Source organism: Pantherophis guttatus, chromosome 2, assembly GCF_059756535.1.
Source record: "Pantherophis guttatus breed Tessera chromosome 2, ASM5975653v1, whole genome shotgun sequence".
In the NCBI taxonomy this organism is placed as follows: domain Eukaryota; kingdom Metazoa; phylum Chordata; class Lepidosauria; order Squamata; family Colubridae; genus Pantherophis; species Pantherophis guttatus.
In genome coordinates this window covers 187,348,333-187,356,390 of record NC_142064.1, presented here as the reverse complement: position 1 = coordinate 187,356,390, position 8,058 = coordinate 187,348,333, and positions in this window count along the sequence as shown.

Sequence of the window (8,058 nt, the reverse complement as noted above, 5' to 3'; positions counted from 1 at the left end):
CATGAGTGTCATATTACTTTACACTGAATTCAAATACTTCTTCCCTGTGCCACATCTAAAGTCATATGAAAAGATCTATATTTCTCTTACCTCCAGGATTTCAGGAACATGTCAGTGCTGCCATCTAAATATATCTACACAATTTATTACCACACTTTTTTTTTTCACAAATGGCATTATAAACCTGCCTGGGAAGGTCGCAAATGAAAGTTACAAGACCTGGGATGCTGTAAATGTCATATATACTTGCTGGTCGTCAAGCACCCAAATTTTGATCATATAAGCATGGGGATGTTGTGATGGGTGTGGCAATAGCAAAAGCACTTATTTACCATTCAATAGTGCTGTACAGCACTCTCTGAATTGTGTATAATGTCAGCATATTTCCCCCAACAATCTGGGTCCCCATTTTACTGACCTGAAAAGGATGGCAGGCTGAGTCAACCTTGAGCCAGTCAGGATCGAACTCCTGGTGGGCAAAGTTAGCCTGCAAAAGGCACTTTTTCAGAGCCGTTGTAACTTTGAACAGTCACTAAACGAAAGCTTGTAAATTGAGAATTACTTGAGCTTATTAGCATCTTCCACATTTCTAATCAGCATATTCACACATTCATCTCTGTATGGACCCAATACTTTCAATTATGTTTTATGTAGATCTCATAGGCAAAGAATCCCTTGCTTCTCAGATTACAGATTAAGTGATATTGGACATTAAATTTAACACACACAAAAATAACAAAATGATTTTCCTTTTAATGGAAGGCATTAGGAATATTTTTAAAAAATATATAACTAAATATATATTCCAACAATTAAGTTGCTGAGTGCATAAAAATGCATGTAGAATATTTTGTGTTTCTCTAGCATTTCCTTATGCAATATAGCCAGTGATGAGTTCCTCCCGGTTCTGCCCGGTTCCGCCGAGCCGGTAGTGGTGACGATATGACATCATCAAACCGGTTCTGCCCCCCCACCCCCCCACCCCCCCTGCGTTATTCTTACCTTTTATTTGGCCCCACCCACAATCTATTGCTGCTTCCTGAGTCCCAGCTGATCGGCTAGAAGGAAAAAAACTTTAAACTCTTGCCGGGGGGCTTCAAAGGGCCGCCCTACAGCTGATCAGTGTTAAAAGGCAGTGTGGTGGTAGACCGGTGCCTCCAAAAACAAATGAGTAGACCGGTGCCTGCAAAAATAAATGGGTAGACCAGTGCCTCCAAAAACAAATGAGTAGACCAGTGCCTGCAAAATAAATAGGTAGACCAGTGCCTCCAAAAACAAATGAGTAGACCGGTGCCTCCAAAAACAAATGGATAGACCGGTGCCTCCAAAAACAAATGAGTAGACCGGTACAGCTCTGCAAGCAGTTAAAAGCCTGGTAGACCAGTATCTCTGCTAAATCCTAAAGAATTGTCACATGACCACGCCCACAAAATAAGCTACGCCCACAGAACCGGTAGTAAAAAAATTTAGAACCCACCCCTGAATATAGCTTTTGAGAAGTCTCTGGCCATGCACACGATATTAAAAAAACTGCCTCATTCATTTTGTAATTCAAATCCATCCACAAATTGTTTGACTTAATGCTATCTGAGTTTAGAGAACTAGTATTTCCCCCAACCAAAAATAGTGTTTTCTAAAACCCTGGCCCATGAACCATGAAGTTGTGAATGTTTCAACACTGGAAGTTTTTTAAGAAGATGTTGGATAATCATTTGTCTGAAGTGGTGTAGGGTTTCCTGCCTAAGCAGGGGGTTGGACTACAAGACCTCCAAGGTCCCTTCCAACTCTGTTATTATATTATATTATAACCCTGAATTTGATTTTGCACAGGAGCAGGGAAGCTTTTCACAGGTCAGATCTGCACTTTCTCTGTTTCTTAAATGTTCTGATTATATTATAAGGATGAAACAATTATTTTATTTTTCTTTTTGCATCAGAAATCACTGTAGTCATTTTGATGGAAAACCCCTCAAGTTTCAGTACTGCAACCAAAACTGACAAGATGTAGCCTTCACTTCTTTATCTACCTTAGCAGAACTATGGATTGGTGCTATTAAAAATTCACAAGTGACTAGTGCCCTAGAAAATCTGGACTACTCAGATCATGGATGTGAAAAACACTCCACAGCGGAATTTATTAGCAACATAACCTATGTATTTAATTTTATAAGTAGCTTTCCACCACCTTGTGCTAGGTGTTTAAATATCCAGTCAATGAAGCAGTGAAGTTTGTTGGAAGGGCACTCTAGAAAAGAAAGACAGAGGGAGAGACAGAAATCTGCACATTTTATCTAAAGAGGCACTTTTTGAATGCACAAACTGAACCATATTTTTATCTGGCTGTTGCAATCAGTTGTGTTGTCCTGTGATTCCCAAAGGCCTCTTTAAATGGGAGTGAAATATCCTCTTCCCACAGCACACCAGAATTGCAGGATAATTCAGCACTATAGCGATTTCCGACAGAAGCAAAGTGTTCCTGGCACTGAATCCACTTACATTGGGTTTCCTTGCACGTCTCTCAACATATTCAAAACTTAAGAGTTGTGATTCACTTCAAGAAAACTGGGCTGCTGACTTGCCCACAATTACTCCCTACTGTAGTGTATTTTGAAAATGTCCTCTCTGTACTATTATCCTTTTTTCATGATTTATCATAGGGACATGTTGTTCAAAGTCTCGGAACACATCTGAAAAGAACAAAATGAGCATTACTGTAACATTGGGAGAACATTCATTTAACACTTTTAATTAAAACTTTGTCTTCATGTGCATTGGTGGGTTTCAAACATTTTTACTACCGGTTCTGTGGGTGTGGCTTGGTGGGCGTGGCAAGGGAAGGATACTGTAAAATCTCCATTCCCACCCCATTCTGGGGGAAGGATACTACAAAATCTCCATTCCCTCCCCAATCCAGGGGAAGGTTACTGCAAAATCCCCATTTCCTCCCGATCAGCTGGGACTTGGAAGGCAGAGAATAGATGGGGGTGGGGCCAGCCAGAATTTTTACTACGGGTTCTCTGAACTACTCAAAATTTCCACTATCGGTTCTCCAGAACTGGTCAGAACCTGCTGAAACCCACCTCTGCTCATATGTTGATAATAAAAACATGTTTTTTCCTGGTGCAGATGTGACAAGTTCATATAAAGTAGGAGGTATTTCTTCTTCTCCACCTTTTTTTTTAAAAAAAAATCTGAGGTGTCAATTTGGCATTTTAAGAGTTTTGTCACTGCCAATCCTGTGTGCATATTATGCAGAGATAAATATAAGCTTTCTATTGAACAAATACAAGACAGAAGCACAATCACTTTTGATATTGTGATAAGTAGGCCATCCATCCTTCCACCTATCACGTTTATATCCTGCTTATCAACCTGAAATACTAATATAATCCAATGCATACTAAGTTATATAAATTCTAATTAAAAATATTTTAATTAGGAGCCACTCCAGTCTATATTTTCCTGAATATCCAGGGTTCATACCATACCATAATTCAGACTTGTATATCTGGTCATGCAGATACAGATTCATCAATATACAAGCTAGATCTGATCAAGCAGTTGCTAAAGTTTCAAACAAAGCTTTATTCAAGCTTTATTTTTATTTGGCAAATTTAGAGGGACTAACAATAAATAAAAAAAGGATTTTCTTCCATTTCAATTGCATGTTGCTAAACTAATTAGTCTTTCCTGAGGGAAACTTTTTTAAAAAATGTATGATTTGATATTGGACTTTTCTTTACAAAGGTTAAAAAAGACAGCCCTTTTCGAATCCATGAATTAAGAAATCCTCAGATTTATAGTTCTTTGATAAAAGATAAAACTTTACTGATAACTGTGGTGGAAAGCTATGATGAACCCATTATAGGCCACAATAGAATATAGACAATACTAAAGACAATATTTCTTAAATACTTGAAATGTGATGATCTGGGTCTCCAAAACATTCAAATGTAATTCTATAAAAGAGAGAAAACAGAAGCCATTCCAGGGCAGGAGGTGGAATGTAATCTGGAGTCACAGAAGGGAGGGGCTCTTTCCCAGAGAGCAAAGAGACGGTGAAGCATGGAATTTTTGGTATGCAGGAAGAGGGTGAAGGTGGACCCTCCCTAGCCATTCACAATTATGGTGATAGTTGCAGATAGTTGCTTTAGTCTGGCAAGATTTCTGTCTATAGGAAACAACAATAAAGAAACTACTCAAAAGTAAATCCGAGTATCATTCTTGGTTCTTTGGACCTGACAGGGTACAACGTAATGAATATTTTGACTTTATGGAATCCGATCCTGTTTCTTAAACTATGTACGGACATCAACACTCTTTATCTGCAATCACTTCAGATCTACACCTCATGTGGTACTCTACCATAAAGGTCCCCAACTCCGGGCCGTGGCCCACTACTGGTCCACAGTCCATTCAGAATTGGGCTTGACAAGTGGCAGATAAGCACACATGCACAGCTCTATTTGTGCAAACGGCAAGCACTTACCTACTTACATGAAGCTCCATTTGAAGCTCCACAGAACCATTTCCTCTCTCACACACACGCACACCAGTCCACAAAGCTGGAAAGGTTGGGGACCACTGCTCTACCTTGTGGGGGAGGGAAGAAACTGAATAGTCTTACACATTTAGGATTTTGTTCTGCCCATTAGCAGAATATGCTCTCCAACAGGTTTCTCTTGAAGAAATGCACTCAGAACAAGAAACTCAACATTTTCAAAATTTGAGTTTTTTCCAACAATGGCAGAGAATGCTAAAGAGGTTCAAAAGACTCAAATTTAGATATCAGTCTACTCTATATGATTTACCAAAAAAAAATGTAATTAGTTTGTGAATTTAATTGGCGTTCTCAATTTTCCACGAGAAAATGACAGAAATATATACTAAAAGGATTATTAAAAATGTATAAACATAAAATGTCTACAATAATACAATAATTAACAAATTTAAAAATAATTAGAACAGTATAAATATATATGTATATATAAATATATATTCACTCAATAAAATAAATATAGAAAGCCATTGTGGCACAGTGTTTAGAATGCAGTACTGCAGGCTACTTCAGCTGCCTGCCGGCTGCCTGCAATTTAACAGTTCGAATCTCACCAGGCTCAAGATTGATTCAGACTTCCATCCTTCCGAGGTGGGTAAAATGAGGACCCAAATTGTTGGGGGCAATATGCTGACTCTGTAAACCACTTAGAGAGGGCTGTGAAGCACTGTGAAACAGTATATAAGTCTAAGTGTTATTGCTATAGAAAGCCTTCTCAAAGAACTCCATTGTTAACTTGTTTCCAAAAGGGAACAATTATTGTGTGCTAATCTATCTTTTTAGGGAGGCTGCTCAATCCTCTAGGAGCATACTGAGAAGCTTTCTTCCTGACTTCCCAAGAGAATTAGTAAGGACATTCCATTATCTTGGTGTTGGCAAGTATATGTTTAACAATAATTTTTACTAGACTCTGACCACGGAAATGTCTTCAGACAGCGCTGGCTCTTTGGCTTTGAAACCAAGATGTGCACCACCCCCTAGAGTCGGGAACAACTAGCACATATGTGCGAGGGAAGCCTTTACCTTTTAATAGTATGTGAGACTGATCTAGAGAGACAGGAGGAAGAGCCACATCCTAGACAACCATCACACAAAAGGTATCCCAGCCTACAGAAGGAAAAGGGGCAAGGGAAGCATTTCATATGGGACCCTCTTTAGTTTTCTAGGACATAAAAGGAAAGGAGGGAGAAGTGCTTTCAGACCTGCAAGATTCTGTTACTGCCCTTTTACAATAAAGATAGTGTTAGAAAAGTAAGGTGAGAAGACTAAACAACAGCCTCCCCACAAGGCTCTGTAATGGCACATACACGATTCAATTTATACATATCAGATATGCCAGCAACTAGGCTAGGGGAATCAAATTTGGATCGTAGCAATACAAAAAAAAACACATGGATGTGGCAGACAGTCTCCTGTTAAACTCTTTGGAAAATTCTTCACTGCCTGGAGGCTCAAGCCTAGCACCAGCAAAACAGTAACTACGTGCTTCCACCTTAACAACAAACTAGCATATGAAGCACCAAAGATCTATTTAAATAATTTATTCCCCTATTGATCCCATCCAAAGTACCTTGGAGTAACATTGGACCAGAGTCTGTCCTTCAAGATACACCAAAAGAATACAGCAGCAAAAATCAATACGAGGAACAACATACTTCTGAAATTATGTGGAACTGAATGGGGAGCTTCAGCTGCCACCCTCAGGTTATCAGCACTAGGGTTGGTCTACTCCATAGCAGAACACTGTGTGCCTGTATAGCCATTAACAGCTGCCGTACTAGTAAGTTAGACGCCAGATTTAACGACACCATGAGGATTATAAGCGGTTGTATTAAAACCACTCTAACTTGCTAGTTTCCTCTTCTGAGCTGTATAGCACCACCAGCTTTACAAAGGCAACATGCACTGGTGAGAGAATACAGAAAAATTATGGACAACTCACTGCTAACAATAAATGCCAACCTTTCTCATTTATCAACCAGAAGACTCAAATCCAGGAAACCCCACTGGCACTTGCACAATATCTGCCCAATAACTTTAACATCCATTTCCAATAGAAAGCCAAATCGGTTGTTGAAAACCCAGACATAGGAAGACACATAAATGACCCCACAAAATGTGTCAGGTTTTGAACTACCACGTCAGCAGTGAACAATCTTGAATAGGATTCGCAACTCACATGGCATCTGCCGGGACTCCCTATATAAATGGGCATAGAGTCCTCCCTTCAATGTGACTCCAGGGTCCCACTTCATATTGTAGATTACATCATGACTGGCTGTAAACTGACGGCATAAACAGGTCCAATATCTGATTTTTTTAAAAATATCAATCAATCAGAATAGAGCTGGAAGGGACATTAGAGGTCTTCTAGTCCAATTCCCTGCTCCAGCAGGAGATCCTATACCATTTCAGATAGGTGGCTGTCCAGTCTCTTCTTAAAAACCTCCAGTGATGAAGCACCTACAACTTCTGACAGCAAGCTGTTCCACTGGTTAATTGTCCTCACTGTTAGGAAGTTTCTCCTTAATTCCAGGTTGCTTCTTTCCTTGGTTAGTTTTCGACGATTGTTTCTTATCTTGCCCTCTGGTGCTTTGGAAAATAAGTTAACCTGCTCTTCTTTGTGGCAGCCCCTCAAATACTGGAATACTGCTATGTCACCCCAGTCCTTCTTTTTTCTAGACTGGCCATACCCAATTCCTGCAACCATTCTTCATATATTTTTCTCTCCGTGGCTTTAATCATCTTAGTTCTCTTCTGTGCACTTCTTCCAAAGTCTCAACATCTCTTTTGTAATTGGTGACCAAAACTGGCTATAGTATTCCAGGTGTGGCCTTACTAAGGCTTTATAAAGTGGTACTAATGCTTCACATGACTTTGATTCTATGCCTCTGTTTATACAACCAAGGATTGTATTAGCTTTTTTTGGCTGCTGCTGCACACTGCTGGCTCATGTTTAAGTGATCATCAATTAGGACTCCAAGGTCCCTCTCACAGTTACTGTTTTTGAGCCAGGTTTCACTTAGTCTGTACTTGTACCTTTGTACCTTTGATTTTTCCTGCCTAGGTATAAAACCTTGCTTTTCTCCACTTTAAATTTCATGTTGTTGGATAGGACCCATTGTTCAAGTCTGTCAATGATGCTGCACTTCAATGTTAGATAGCCTAAATATTGGCATTTGAACATAGAACATTTTAACATTTATATTTTATTGTGTTTTATTAATCTAGATGAAATGTTTTATATGTTTTATGCAGGGGTGGGTTCTACTTACCTTTACTACCAATTCGCAATGGGGCCGTGCACACCTACTTGCTCCGCTAGTGCGCACGCACGCTCTTATGTGCATGTGCAGAAGCATTTTGATGATGTCGGGGTCGGTGGGCGGAGCCTCCCACCGGTTTTACTACCGGTTCTATAGAACCAATGCGAACTGGGGGCAACCCACCACTGGTTTTATGGGACAAATATTTTTTATGTTTTATAGGAGATGTCAAAA